At 36.0% G+C, this 15,049-nt stretch overlaps 1 protein-coding gene across 7 annotated transcripts in view; it reads right to left on the bottom strand.

Annotated features, from left to right (window-relative positions):
- RICTOR (RPTOR independent companion of MTOR complex 2) overlaps positions 1–15,049 on the bottom strand; it is a 122,829-nt gene that overhangs the window by 84,024 nt on the left and 23,756 nt on the right. Inside the window, exon 1 of one of the 7 annotated variants that reach the window (XM_023238932.2) lies at positions 2,501–2,526. The exons of the other annotated variants lie outside the window; for them this stretch is intronic. The gene's annotated coding sequence lies outside the window, so the exon portion shown is untranslated. Of the gene's footprint in view, positions 1–2,500; positions 2,527–15,049 lie in introns of those variants that run through there. 7 annotated transcript variants of the gene reach the window in all.

Here is a 15,049-nt window from a genome sequence, read left to right as displayed (position 1 = left end):
GAGAAGTAAGTCTAAATGAAAATATGTTTGATGAGAATAAATACATAATAACTTATAGATGGCAAGAACTGCCAACTTGAAATTATCCAAAATGTAATACAGAGAAAAAGGAAATAAATGAAAGAACATCAGTGAACTGAAGGACTTCAAGTAACACAATTACAAAATATGTAACTGGAGTCCTCAAGGAAAGAAATGGGGGATAGAAAAGTTATTTGAAGAAATAATGGGTGAAAACTTTCCAAATTTGATGAAAATAAGCCAATAAACTCAAGAAGTTCAACCAATCTCAAGCACAAAACAGGAAGAAAACTAGACCACAGCACATCATAATCATTGCTCAAAACCACTGGCAGAGAAAATCTTAAAAGGAACCAGATTAAAAAAGACAAGTTACATGGAGAGGAGCAAAAAAGACTTCTCATGGGAAACAAGGCAAATGAGAAGACAGTAGAGTAACATCTTCAAAATACTGGGGGGGGGGGGGGGGGGGGAATGCTTTAAATATGTAAAAAACATTTTTAGCTCACTTGCTTTACAAAAACAGGCAACGGCCAAATATGGCCCCATGGTTGGTAGTCCACCAACCAACTGGAATAGAGTGTCAATTTCCTCAGGTTGCTTGCTACAAGCTATTTTTCTATGAATATATTCATCATCCCATTTGTTTAAACAAAAGCACAATCTACAGAAGAAAAAAAAGAGCATCACGTCGCTGATTTTTAAGAGCCATTATGACTGCCTTTGAGATTTTTATCTGTTAACACAACACCAAAGAACTATTTGTTTTGAATTACTGTTTTCCTCAGCAAATGAAACTGCATTGTCTTATTTTACATTTAGCTTGCATCTGCCTACTTTCCTCCATTCTGTTATACTGGGTGTTAGCCATGACAACCACAAATTGGTTAGTGCCAAACCACTAAGCACACTACAAATCCCAGCTATTTCCAAGCACTTTAAAATTGCTACATACGGAGATCATTCATTTGATTTTAGAGCATCTCCTACAAATTTTGGATACTTTTTTTTTAAATTCCAATATAATTCAATCTAATTTTAACTAGTTTAGTATACGTCTTTATAATTAGTGATTCTTTGAGGTTATCTTAAAAGTGGAATGAAAACAGCTCCCCACTGGGTAGAATCAGATCTACTAAAAAGAATTGCAAGCGACTGTGAATAAGTCAATGGTTAGTATTTAGTAGTATCTTTTCATTATTATAAATGGTACCTGGAGAGTTTAGGAAAAAATTGTAAGCCAATTGTATTAAAATGATTTAACTACATTTGAGAACTTTATACAAATATAGTAACAACCCTCAAGGTAATTTAGAACCTACAGCAGTTTGCAAAATCAGAGTTAAGATCATTAAAGCCAGTGTGAAATTCACCTAATGGAAACATATAATCTAACCAGTTCACATCAATTTATAATTAGGTTTTCAGGCACCAAACAAAGCTTCACTGAAGTGACTATACAGTTACTACTATGTAATGAGCTGACAGGACCCACAGTTAAGACCATCAATCCGGAAAGATATGTTCTTCACAAAAGCTTGTGGATTTCTAATTATTACCTATTTTCTAGGTACAAACCGGAGACATTTTTCAAAAACCACAATCTTGCTACAAAAATAGAATCTCTTATCTGAGTTCATTCATTCAACAAATATTATTTAAACATCTGTTACAGTCAAGTACTATTTTAGGTAGTGAAAATACATCTGTGAGGAAGAGCGATCCCTTTTTAATGAAAACTGACAACAGCAACAAAAAAAAAATCTCCATGCACGCAATGTAAAAATTGACAGGTGGTGAGAAGTCAACACTGGATCAAATGTTTACCAAATGAATAATGATATAAATAATGATATAAAATGAACCTAACACACTAATAAAATAGATATTACAGATCAAAATGAACTAGCCTTTCTCCATCCTCACTGCTTTCTTTTACATAATTAATTCCCAGGAACCCCAACTGCAGACAACTTTCAAAGTTTCTTCATAACATATTTGCTGAAAAACAGAAGCTGTTTCCTCCCAGATACTATGCTACTTCCCAAACCAATTCAAAATAGTTTTGGGGCATTTCAGATAAAATACCATGTAATGTCATGTGCTAGAACGTTCTCATAGAAAGATCAGGTTAGGGGCACCTGGGTGGCCCAGGTGGTTGAACGTCTGTCCAACTCTTGATTTTCACTCAGGTTGTGATCCCAGGGATTTGGGATCAAGCCCCCTGTCAGGCTGAGCATGGAGCTTGCTTAAAATATTCTCTCTCTCTCTCTCTCTCTCTCTCTCTCTCTCTCTGCTTAACATATTCTCTCTCTGTCTCTTTCCCCCTCTGCCCCTCTCCCCAGCTCACTGCATCTCTCTCTCTAAAATTAGAAGGAGGAGGAGGAAGAGGAGGACAGGGAAGGGGAACGAGAAGGAAAAATATCAAGTTAAAGTTCCCCCCGGAAATTAAATGAGAAATCCCTGGTTTCTTCCTTACCTGCCAGATCAGGAATCTGCAAACTTTTTCTGTAAAGATCCAGACAGTATTTTAAACTTTGCAGGCCATAAAGTCTCTGTTGCAACTACTCAACTCTGCTGTTGTACCAAGAAAGCAATTGTAGAAAATACATGAATGAATGAATGTGTTTATTTCAATAAAGCGAATTTGGCTCACATAATTTGGTGCTGTAATTTGGCAACTCCTGTGCTAGATAGTCAAAACTTAACACGAGAAAGAATAATGAGCAAGCTGAGATCAATGTGTTGCTTTATTGGGGATTGGGGAAGATGGAGAAGAAGTAAAAAGAAATTTAAGGAGTTTACCTCTTTTTATTTATTCCTACTCCCGCTTAATGTTTCCAATTTAACTTCTCCAAAACTACCTACTGATAACAGTGCTATGTGAGAAGTATAAAGAACAAGTGAGATAATTTACTAGTATATTCCCAGAAGCCTTGATGTTTAGGAAACCCACAGCAGTGTAAGGGGGAAAAAAATGTGGCTAGCTGACAATGATGACAAACCATTCAAAAGCAAGGAAGCAAAACATAAAATTAGTAGAATTACAGTGGCTCTTTTCATCTTATTGTGTAACTGGTAAGTCTTATGAGTGTTCCTGACAAATCTCTCTGGAGGTAATGAAATGACTGCATTCAACTCTAAGTATCCAGCAATTTAGTATTATATAAACCCATATACATAGAGATACATATATACAGAAAAACAATAAACAAATCTTTTACCTATATCTATATATCTACCGACAGGTATATACACAATCATTCCCTTCCAGTTCAATTCTCCATACAGGTACACATGTATGTACATGCACAAATGTATATGTATTTACGTGTGAATAAACATGCACTTATTTTTAAGTGTTTTCAATATTTACTTTGAAACATGCTGCAATAAACTTTATATACATATATCTTTACCTGTCAGTAAATACACAACATAAAACTGATTTTTAATTTAGTTTGGGGCACCTGGGTGGCTCAGCTGGTTAAGTGTTGACTTGCTCAGATCACGATCTTGTGGTTGGTGGGTTTCAGCCCCACCTGGGGCTCTGCGCTGACAGCTGAGAGCCTGGAGCCTGCTTGGGATTCTGTGTCTCCCTCTCTCTCTCTGCCCCTCCCCCCACCGCCCCTGCTCACACTCTCTCTCCCTCTCAAAAAAATAAACACTAGGGGCGCCTGTGTGGCTCAGTCAGTTAAGCGTCCAACTTTGGCTCAGGTCATGATCTCACAGTCCATGGGTTCAAGCCCCGCATCGGGCTCTGTGCTGACAGCTCAGAGCCTAGAGCCTGCTTCAGATTCTGTGTCTCCCTCTCTCTCTACCCCTCTTCAGCTCACACACACACTCTCTCTCTCTCAAAAACAAATAAACTTAAAAATAAATAAATAAAATTAAATTAAAAAATTTTAAATAAATTTAGGTTCAAATGCACAGTAAATTAATGACCAAAAACTACTGGCATCCAGCTATTTGGGTAAAGAACAACTATGGAATAAAAAAGAACTAGATTCAACTCCAGTTTATTCACCTACAAACCATGTAGGCTAAATTACTTAATCTCATGGGCATCCATTTTTTCCTATGTATAGTGAAAATACTAATTACCTACCTTGAAAGCATTGTTACAAGAAGTGAGGTGCTTAGCAGTGTCTAGCCCATAACAAACACTTAAGAAACATAGCAACTATAACTGAAAGTTACTATTTTTTCAGTAAAAACAATTTTTATGGGTCATACAAAAATTATGCAGTTAGCCCAAGCAAATGTTTAACTTGCACATTAGCGTGTCTAAATTAACGAACTTTTGTTTTATGTTTTAGAGCATTAATTTTATGATCCAAGATTTGCTCATTTTTAAAGTGGAAACTTATTTTATTTGCCTTCTTGAAAATATCAAACGGGGCGCCTGGGTGGCTCAATCGGTTGAGCAACCGACTTCGGCTCAGGTCATGATCTCACGGTTTGTGAGTTCGAGCCCCACATCAGGCTCTGTGTTGACAGCTCAGAGCCCGGAGCCTGCTTTTGATTCTGTGTCTCCCTCTCTCTGCCCCTCCCCCACTCATGCTCTATCTCTCTCTGTCTCAGAAATAAATAAACATTAAAAAAAATTATAAAAAAGAAAATATCAAACAGGAATTAGAAGTGGGAGCAGAGTAAAACAATATTCTCTGTGATTTATTTGTGAATACACATGAAAAATGCTAATAAGCAACTAGCTAGAAAAGTTAGGTGCATAAGAATTTAATATAACAAAATTAAACATGACTATATGAATCTTTTATGTACTTAATATCTTTATTATCTATGATTATTGAAAGCAGACATAATGATTAAAAATAATGGGAATTAGTATAGTTGGTATTACCTGCAAAAGCCAAGGGCAAATCTGTCCCCCTCCACTAGCCAAGACACTGGGAGTATATCTTCTCACCCCTACTCACAGGTCCAAAAGTTGGGGAAGAACTGCTTCAAGTTCTCTAACATTTCCTGTAACTCTAACAATTATTAATATCAAAGAGATAGAATTTAGTAGGGAAAGGATATATTCTGCTAACAGCATCCTGGGAAAAGGACCTTCCTTTTACCTGTACTGCAGAGGAACTCAGAACTTCCCAAAAGAGCCTGTTGAACCTTTGGATACTTTTTCTTATACCAATGACAAAATATGCCCCTTTCGAACTTTCATCATTTGTTCTGGTATAACCGTATGGAATGCAAAACAAGTACTACTGTCTTTCACATACTGAAAACAATCATATTTCCTCTCTGTAGCAGATAATAATCTTTTAATCACTGACATATTTTGAATATAAAAACTGTAGTAGAGATGTGCAAGGAAAATCTATCAATTACTACTGCCAATAAATCAGTTTAATTATAATCTTAACTGTCAAGTTTATCATACTAAAAACTGGAAGTTTTCACTTAGGGCTATTTTACAAGTATGATAGACACGAAGCACCTCTTGAAAGGGAATGATTTGGACAGAGGCAGGAGTACAGTGGTCAGCAAGATGACACTAGGTTTCTTTAGCCTGGCCTGGACTGGCCTTTGTCTACCCAACTTGGGAAAAATCCTTCTCCCTCTCAAAGTCTGGCTCAGATGTATAAAGGTTTTCCCTAACCTAAAGCTCCCTTCTTTATGTTCCCATGACACATTCTTCATACCACTATCGCAGCAGTTACGGCAGCCTATCTATATCTGATCTGTCTGGCTTCCAATTTACACCTATTGTTCTACTATAATTATCAATACCACCTCCTTTCACTCTGTAAAGGATCCTATGTTATATTATAAATGATATGATTACTGTAATTATAAACTTCAACTATTGTTAATAGGATTTCCTTACAACTAGATCTGTCCTCTATTTCTCTTTCCAAGAGAGTAGAATAGTTTTGCTGGGTTCTTGTTCCGGTGTCCTACTTGTATCATGATGGCAGGAAAAGCAAAGGTGACTTCTGCTGTAACATTCTGAGATGGTCTTCCCAATGGCCCAGGGATTCAGATCTCTTTCCCTCCACTTCAATTCTGGATTGTCAAGTTACCTCACCTCACACTTTTCTCTTCCTATTTATTCAAAAATACATCTTCCTTTCTATAATTCCAAAAAGAATTGCTCATTTTGAATGATTTCAAGGGGAAAAGATTTATATATTATTGAAGGAGAAGGGAGGTTCTTGTTGAAGGTTATCATTGCTACCATTGACTTGATAAATTAAATACATGACATCTACCAGTTCACTGATGTGATTGGTTTATAATGTTAGGAACAAAAACCATGTTTTTGTTGGTTTCTTACATGTTTAATTGGTTTATTACAAGCATGTTATAACTGTAAGATATAGGCCAGGATTGATTAAGGTATAGAACATGAAAAAGTCGGCTAGAAAGTGTCAAATGATTCATTTGAACAGAACTTCTATTAAAAGATATATGAATATATAATCTTAATAATTAGAATTATATATTCTACAGGCTTTATTTCAAATCATTCTTTGAATAAACTATAAATAAAATTAATATAAATCGCTTAAATTGTTTTTAAGTTAAACTTCAAATAATAGCCTATTCTTCCAAAAGTTCCCAAAGAAAAAAAAATTCTAATATTAAGATTATATAATGGGAATAATATAGCAGGAGCACAGGCTTCTCCTTTAGATTACATTTAGCCATTTTATTACTTACATAATTAAAAATATAAATGTTTTCCATAAAGCATAGCTTTGACCTATCCTGGAAGTAGTTCTGTATGTAGAGATTTCTAAGTTTCATTCAATTGTACATTTCAGTGATCACTATATGCCATATACTGTGCCAACTGCTGGGTGAGGAATGTTAATAAACATAAGATATAAGATATGGTCTCAGCCCTAGAGACCAAAATTAAATGAGAAAATAAAGTAATATAACACAGAGGTTGGTAAAGTAATATAACACAGAGGTTGGTAATAAATACTATGGGAACAAAAGAAGGGTGCCTGACAGGCTTCACTAGACGGTGAGACAAGTGAGGACAGGAAACCTATCTTTTTCACACATGGAACCCTGGCCTCTGACACAATCCCAGACACATGGTAGGTTTTCAATAAACACTGGTTGAAAGAAAGACTGAAAAAGGCAGACGGATGGCAAAAAGTAGTATGTGAGGGGTGCCTGGGTGGCTCAGTCAGTTGGGCATCTGACTTCAGCTCAGGTCATGATCCCACAGTTCGTGAGTTCGAGCCCCGTGTCAGGCTCTGTGCTGACAGCTCAGAGCCTGGAGCCTGCTTCAGATTTTGTGTCTCCCTCTCTCTCTGCCCCTCCCCTGCTCATGCTCTGTCTCTGTCTCAAAAATAAATAAAAACATTAAAAAAAAATGTTTAAAGTAGTTATGTGAACAACATGGAAACATGAAGAAGTGCTATTTTCCTCAAGGAACAGCAAGAAATTCTATACTCCCAGAAAACAAGATGATCGGGAAGAATAAAGGAAAGTGAAGATGCATTACAATGGCCTGTTGAAATATACTAAGAAACTTAGATACCTTTGGACAAAGGGTATTTACTAAGAAAAACACTTATGCAAGTAGATGGCATATCAGCTCTGTGTTTTAGAAAGACAACTTTGGGAAACAGACTGTAGGAAGGAGAAAGGCAAGTATAAACAGAGGTTACAAATTCTTCCATGCAAGAAACTTCATCAGTAATGAATCAGATGGTCAGAAAGGTAGAGGATTAGAGACAGGAGGAAAGGTAGAGGAAGGAGCTAAGAATAAATCCAGGTTTCTCAAGTGGGTAACCTAGAAAATCCTAGAGCAAGTGCAGATTTAGGGAATAATTTTTTACCATTTGTAGTAATAAGTGTATGCACCCAAAACAAGCAACAACAACAAAAAATACCTCATAATGTTGTATGTTAAAATGATGAAGCAAAATAACTGGCTATTTGGCCTGCATACAAAAGAGACTTACAGGCCAATGGTTTTCAAACTTGTGTTCTAAGAAATACATGAGTTATAATAGGAAACACTGATTCCAGAGCCAAGTATGCCTAGAAAGGGACCCACAGTAATGTGCATTTACAAGAGGTATCCCAATGATCCTTATATACACTACAACATGCTAGAAAGACTGCCAGAATGTTATGTGACTCGATTCTGATACCTTTTGGATTATTTGATCTGAACTCTAAGAGATAAAAAGCTACTTTATGAAATATGCTTCTGTATCATTTTCAAATAAGAATGTTACAATATGAAACAAACAACACCCCCCCAGACAAAACAAATTACTAATACATATAGAGAACATGCAATATCATACTATATTTTTACATGAATAATCTCTTTTAATGTCCACACCAATCAGATAAGGTAGGTTACTATTATAACATCTTCACGGTAAGAAATGAGTCTTAAAGAGACAGTAGTTGCCTCAAGTTACATAAATACCAGAATTGACAATAGAATTTGAACCTAAGCAATCTAATGTCTGCCCTTATTCCACAGTATACATACAATCACTCTACAGTCATTATACTGCCTTTTATAGGATAATGTCTGTTCAGTATACATAGCAGTTTGTAATTACACATTTATTTATCTGACTGATACTTATCTCCCCACACTCTAAGTCTGCTTTAGTTCACCACTGTGTCATCCTAATACCTAGAACAATGGTTGACACACTAGTAACCACTTTGAAAAAATTACTGAATATACTGTTCAGAAAAAAATTCATAAAAACTTTAAAATATACCAAGCTCTGTTTCTTGATCTGCGTACTAGTTTCACAAGTGTGTCAATCTGTGAAAATTCACTGAGCAATACACACGTAATGTATCTATTCTCTCTCAGTATAATTTAACAAAGTTAAAAAATAAAAATAAAAATAAAAACAAAAACAGATTTGTTATATTATCAGATATCACAGACTACATTTATTCTCCATTAACAGTAAACAGGAATTTGTTACCTTGATTTTTCACAATCTGCCATTTATAACAAAAGAAGTCCTCAAGTCAGAACTGTGAATATTAAAATGCAAGAATTTACAAGGTAATACTATCTTATGATTAACTGTAGCAACAGCTATAGTACAGATGTTTGTAAAAGAGGAACAAATAAAGATCATGTTGCTTTAAAACATAGCTATTTTACAACTCTGAGGACAAAAAAAAAAAAAAAAGGAAGTTATTCCCTTTAACCTAACCAAAATATCTTGCTATTGCTCTGAAGAGGAATCTGTAAGAATCTATTTAATACAATTGACAAGGTAACTATCTTTTTTGCCCATTCAAATTTGTCAAATACAAATGTTTTAAATGACATTGCCTAGGAATACAAAAACAAAGAAAAAGGTAGATATTCAAGCCTGTTCTCTCCCTTCAGAAAAATCACCTTCCTGGTTCTCCTCTGCTCTTCTCCCCACACTTCCAAACACTGCATTTATATTCATGGCAGTGTTAGAAATCACGCTCTGGGATGCAATAGTTGGATAAACATCTAAAGCCTAACTATTTACCTTCCCTAATAGTCCTCTAATCATTCCATCATTATCTATTTTTACATGGTAAATGATTTGTGAATTTATAAAGATTTTCCCGTAAAGACGATTCAGGTGTTTGAGGTTAAAAAAAAAAAAAAAAAAAAAAAAAAAAAGGGAGAAAGGCTGCTTGACAGGGAAAAGAAAAAAAAAAAAGTATGATGTGCTTTCTTAGAGTTCATCTCTTTCCCTTCCTCACAATAAAATTCCACATCAGTGGAATACTTGGGTTTATAACACAGTAATGAGGTATGTGTGGAAGAGAACTGTGATCATATTCCCAAAGCACTTTACTTTGTGCACAAGTACAAAGTATACACAAGTATATACCATGCACAGAAGACATTCACCAGTCTACAGAAGTGGCTGTCATTCAAAGATTTCTGTTGTGACATTTACTTTAATGTCATTTTTTTGTCAGAAAAATATGAAAAATACTGTCTGCAATAGAGCATTTTCTAAGATAGTAAAACTAAAAGCAATAACTATATTAAAAATACAATCACTGGATGTTGTACTGTAATTTCTATGTCTTAATTTACTATATTTACAAAGATATTTGTAAAATTATTAGATTTCCACAGTACCCTAATGAGGAAATCTTTTATTATATGAGAAAGATCCTGTTTGTCTTTGAAACAGTTCACTATGTAAATAAGCCTGTAAAAGAATAGAACAGCTGGGCCTAAGGCGTAGACAATTAATTGTGATATACACCCAGCCTGTTAGAATTATTTAGAAGTTAGTTGTACATTTTGCTTGTACGGCTACTTTCATGTTTCTATTTTTCTCTACAAAACATGACTATTTATAGTTCAGAGCAATTGTCTGACAGGTGGCTTCTATGAATGTAATGAAGGGCTTCTTCACTCTCAGAAACTGATAAAGGAGCAAAAGGGTAAAAATTCACTTTGGCTGCAGGACATTTTAGTGTGGGTCAGAAATCTATTGCAGTGTTATTACCTAACATTTCCATTTGTATTCCTGATTCTCCATTTTATCTCATTCTAGTATTTCTACCATTAGTTACTATTTCTCATTCATCTCTTTCACTAAACTCTTTTAACCTATCTTCAAACAAAACAAAACATGCTTCTGCCACTCTTCCATTTTTGAAGTAACATAACTTCTTTTAACATATCTCTGAACTTCAAGTTAATTTATTCTTACCTCATCATCTCCTAAACATCATCAATCTAGGTCAGCATTCCACTAAAAGTTGTTCTCAAGTTTACTACTTGCCCTAATGCAAGGGTTTTTTCTCAGCTCTTCAAACTCCTTGACTTTTCCATTACAGTACTGGCCAATATGATAGCCAAATCTACCTTCTGTCCCTTGGTTTCTATAATTATACTGTCTTGGCCTTCCTTCATAACTATTTCTCACTGTTCCTTGTGTGTCCCTTTGTCTGTATTCTTCCTCCTGCTTCATATCCTTTAACATGACCTAAAGTTGTATCCTTTGCCCTCTGGTTTCTCTTTTCATAGTCTCCCTAACTATAACAAACTCAGTTTTCATTTTTTTTTTTTTACTTAATATGAAATTTATTGTCAAATTGGTTTCATACAACACCCAGTGCTCAGTTTTCATTTTTTAAGTAAACAATGCCCCAAATTTTCAATTCTAGATTTCATCTTCAAATAGAGCACCATAGCTCAGTTTCTGGTGGTCTGTCTACCTCAAATTCATTATGTACAATAATCAAATTAATTTAAACATCAAAAAAGAAAAAACAAAAAACTTCCCCAAATTTCCTTTTTCAGGAAACAGTAATAGTCTTAACTAGGAAGTTATACCCAGGTAGTTACCAAATATCTTAAGTGTATGTATCTTAAGCATCTCTTATAGAGACTATCTCCCAACAGACTCCTGTTTTCATATACTACTAAGTTCTGAATCAGTGATTTGCAGATATTGCCATATTTAGCAGTATGGTTTTTTTTGTTTGTTTTTTTTTATTTTTTTTTTCAACGTTTATTTATTTTTGGGACAGAGAGAGACAGAGCATGAACGGGGGAGGGGCAGAGAGAGAGGGAGACACAGAATCGGAAACAGGCTCCAGGCTCCGAGCCGTCAGCACAGAGCCCGATGCGGGGCTCGAACTCACGGACCACAAGATCGTGACCTAGCTGAAGTCGGACGCTTAACCGACTGCGCCACCCAGGCGCCCCTAGCAGTATGTTTTTATGGTTAAGTAAAATCATTTCTATACACCAAACAAGACACAACTCACCTAAAATTATGAAAACAAAAACATACTGGCTAATCTGGAGTCCCATGCATGAAAAGAAACACATGAAAAATTAACCTTTTCATCAACATTGATGAATGATAATTTTAGGGGGCCTTGGTGGCTCAGTTGGTTAAGTGTCAGACTCCTGGGGTGCCTGGGTGGCTCAGTCGGTTGAGCGTCTGACTTCAGCTCAGGTCATGATCTCACCACTTGTGGGTTCGAGCCCCGCGTCGGGCTCTGTGCTGTTAGCTCAGAGCCTGGAGCCTGCTTTGGATTCTGTGTCTCCCTCTCTCTCTGTCCCTCCCCTGCTCATGCTTTGTCTCTGTCTCAAAAATAAATTAATAAAAACATTAAAAAAAAAAGTGTCAGACTCCTGATATCAGCTCAGGTCATGATCTCACGGTTCATGAGTTCAAGTCCCACATCAGGTTCTGCGGTGACCGTGAGGAGCCTGCTTTGGATTCTCTCTCTGCCCACATACACTCTCTCTCTCTCAAAATAAATACGTAAACTTAAAAAAAAAAAAAAAAGCTTAAAAACTGATCATTTTAATCAGGCAAAAATAAAATACATAATTAATGTGTATAAGTGTAAACAAGTCCTCTAATTACAAGTTTTCTACTTGTTATTCTTCCCTACATTGCACTTGAACATTCATAAAAAATTACATAATACCAATAATCAAAATCTAAAAGCAAATTTACAAAGTCTCTTTGAATTAACCTTTCAAAGCTCTGACCTACTATAAATGAAACCAGTATACTGTATCTCTTTGGTTACATCTTGCATGAACAGGAGGTTTGAATATGATCTAACTGCTAATTCTTTTTATATTTATTTATGCATTCTGATAATGCTTTTGAGACATCTGTTTTCCATATTTCCACTAAAGGACCACAATGTTTCACTTGAAAACCTGGGGTCAGATAAAGTTAGGAATTCAAATATTTTTATTTTAAAATGTAGTATTTACCAGAGATGCACTATCCCCTGAAAGGTCAGAGGCAACATTGCCTACTCCCCCACGGTAGGATTTTTTAGGTGAAAGATGTGAGCAGACACGCTGAGATAATACAAATTCTGGTCAGGTTTTGTTGTCAAATGAGTTTAGGTCAGGTTAGGTTTCCTCAGGTCAAGTTATTCATGAAAATGAAAATAGTTTTCACTTTGAGAATTTTTGGCTTTTCAAAGTTGTGGCTAAGAGACTGTAGCACTGTACAATTAATACTACCAACATTCCAGACCCTGCACTCTTTTCTACAAGTTACTGCCACTATCACTTTTTCCATCTTCCCAACAACACAAATTTGTGGTAATACTGATGTATAAATTTTCTCTTTACTCAAGTTTGATAAAGTCGAATGAGAAATAAACCATATTACTCCAGAAATAACTACTTTTGGTCAGCACAGGGAATTTAACCCCAGAAAAAAAAGAAAAATCCTACTATTCAAAATAAAAACTTGTTGTTTAGGATAAAAATACAAATGAAAAGAAGGACTTCTAGCCTTCAGAGCAACTACCTGGCTATTGAAGTGTATCTGTGAACTACCGACACGTGTACTACCTGAATGCTGTTAGAAATGCAGAATGTTGGGCCCTCCTATACCTACTGACTCTGACTCTTCATTGAAACAAAATCCTTAGGTGCTTCATTTGTACATTTACACAGAAAAAAGTGAACCTAGCAGGCCTGACTGCTTTTTTTAAAAGGATTGCTGACCTTCCAAAGTTGGCCCTTGGCTGGCATCTGGAAACAAATGTGGGGAAGGTTCCCACCACCCTACCTGATAAGAATGGCTCACTGGGCCTAAACTGTTTACACAAGCAATATGGTTTATGCTGAATACCTGCTTTCCTTCTGTGGGTCTGCAATGTTGCTGCCTGCCAGGCAGAAGGTGCCTACTTGACAAGTCCTCAAAAAACCCTGGGTATCTAACAAACTCCCTGGTGGACGATATTTCACTTGCTCTCATAATTTGCTGCTGGGGAGAACGACTTCACCAGAAGATACTAGAAGCTTGTACCTGGTTTCTCCTAACTTTACCCAATGTAGTTTTTCCATTTGCTGATTTGGCTTTGGATCCTTTTGCCATAATGAGCTCTAGCAAATTATGAAACCTATGAGTGATCTTGAGGACCTCCAATACAACATTAAAGTTTGAGAAACACTGCTCTAGAGCTTAAGTGCAGGACTTGAGGACGATGGCTTACCCTTGGGCCAGTGAAAGATAAGAAATCCATCTTGTACAAAATCAGATCTTAGAAAAGACTACTCTCCTATGGGGGTGCCTGGATGGCTCAGTCAGTTAATCATCTAACTCTTGATTTTGGCTCAGGTCATGATCTCACAGTTTGTGAGTTCAAGCCCCACATCAGGCTCTGTGCTGACAGCACAGAGCCTGCTTGGGATTCTCTCTCCCTCTCTCCCTGCCCCTCCCTCTCTCTGTCTCTCAAAATAAATAAACATTAAAAAAAAAAAAAAAAAAAGACTACTTCCCTAGGAAAAAGTGTGAATTGGAAGAACACGCAACCAACAGAGAGAGATAGCAAAAAAAACCCCACCTCTGGGTAAACATAGCGTATGTTTTGAAAACAAAGATTTCTCTTGAGATTTTGAAGCCGCTGTACAAAGCTCTGGAACTTAGATATATGTACTTCTGCATTGTCCAAAAAAATCCCAACATGAGAATTTTAATTTAAAGTAGCCCCTTGTTGAATATACAATGGGAAAAAAACAGTCTCTTCAACAAATGGTGTTGGGAAAACTGGACAGCTACCTATGAAAGAATGAAACTGAACCGCTTTATTTCACCGTACACAAAAATAAACTCAAAATGGATTAAAGACCTAAATGTGAGGCCTGAAACCATAAAAATCCTTGAAAAGAACACATGCAATAACATCTCTGAAAATGGCCATAGCAATATTTTTCTAGATATGTCTCCTGAGGCAAGGAAAATAAAAGCAAAAGAGACTATTGGGACTACATCAAAATAAAATGTTTCTGCACAGCAAAGGAAACAATCAACAAAACTAAAAGACAACCTACTGGATGGGAGAAGATATTTGCAAAGGGCATATCCAATAAAGGGTTAGTATCCAAAATATATAAAGAACTGATACAACTTAACACCAAAAAAACAAATAATTCCAATTAAAAAATGGACAGAAGACATGAACAGACATTTCTCCAAAGAAGACACAGACGGCCAACAGACACATGAAAAGATGCTCAAAATCATTCATTACCAGGGAAATGCAAATCAAA

Source organism: Felis catus, chromosome A1 (genome assembly GCF_018350175.1).
Source record: "Felis catus isolate Fca126 chromosome A1, F.catus_Fca126_mat1.0, whole genome shotgun sequence".
Lineage (NCBI taxonomy): Eukaryota > Metazoa > Chordata > Mammalia > Carnivora > Felidae > Felis > Felis catus.
The sequence above is the reverse complement of the archived record's forward strand: the minus strand, read 5'-3'. Positions and strand labels throughout refer to the sequence as shown.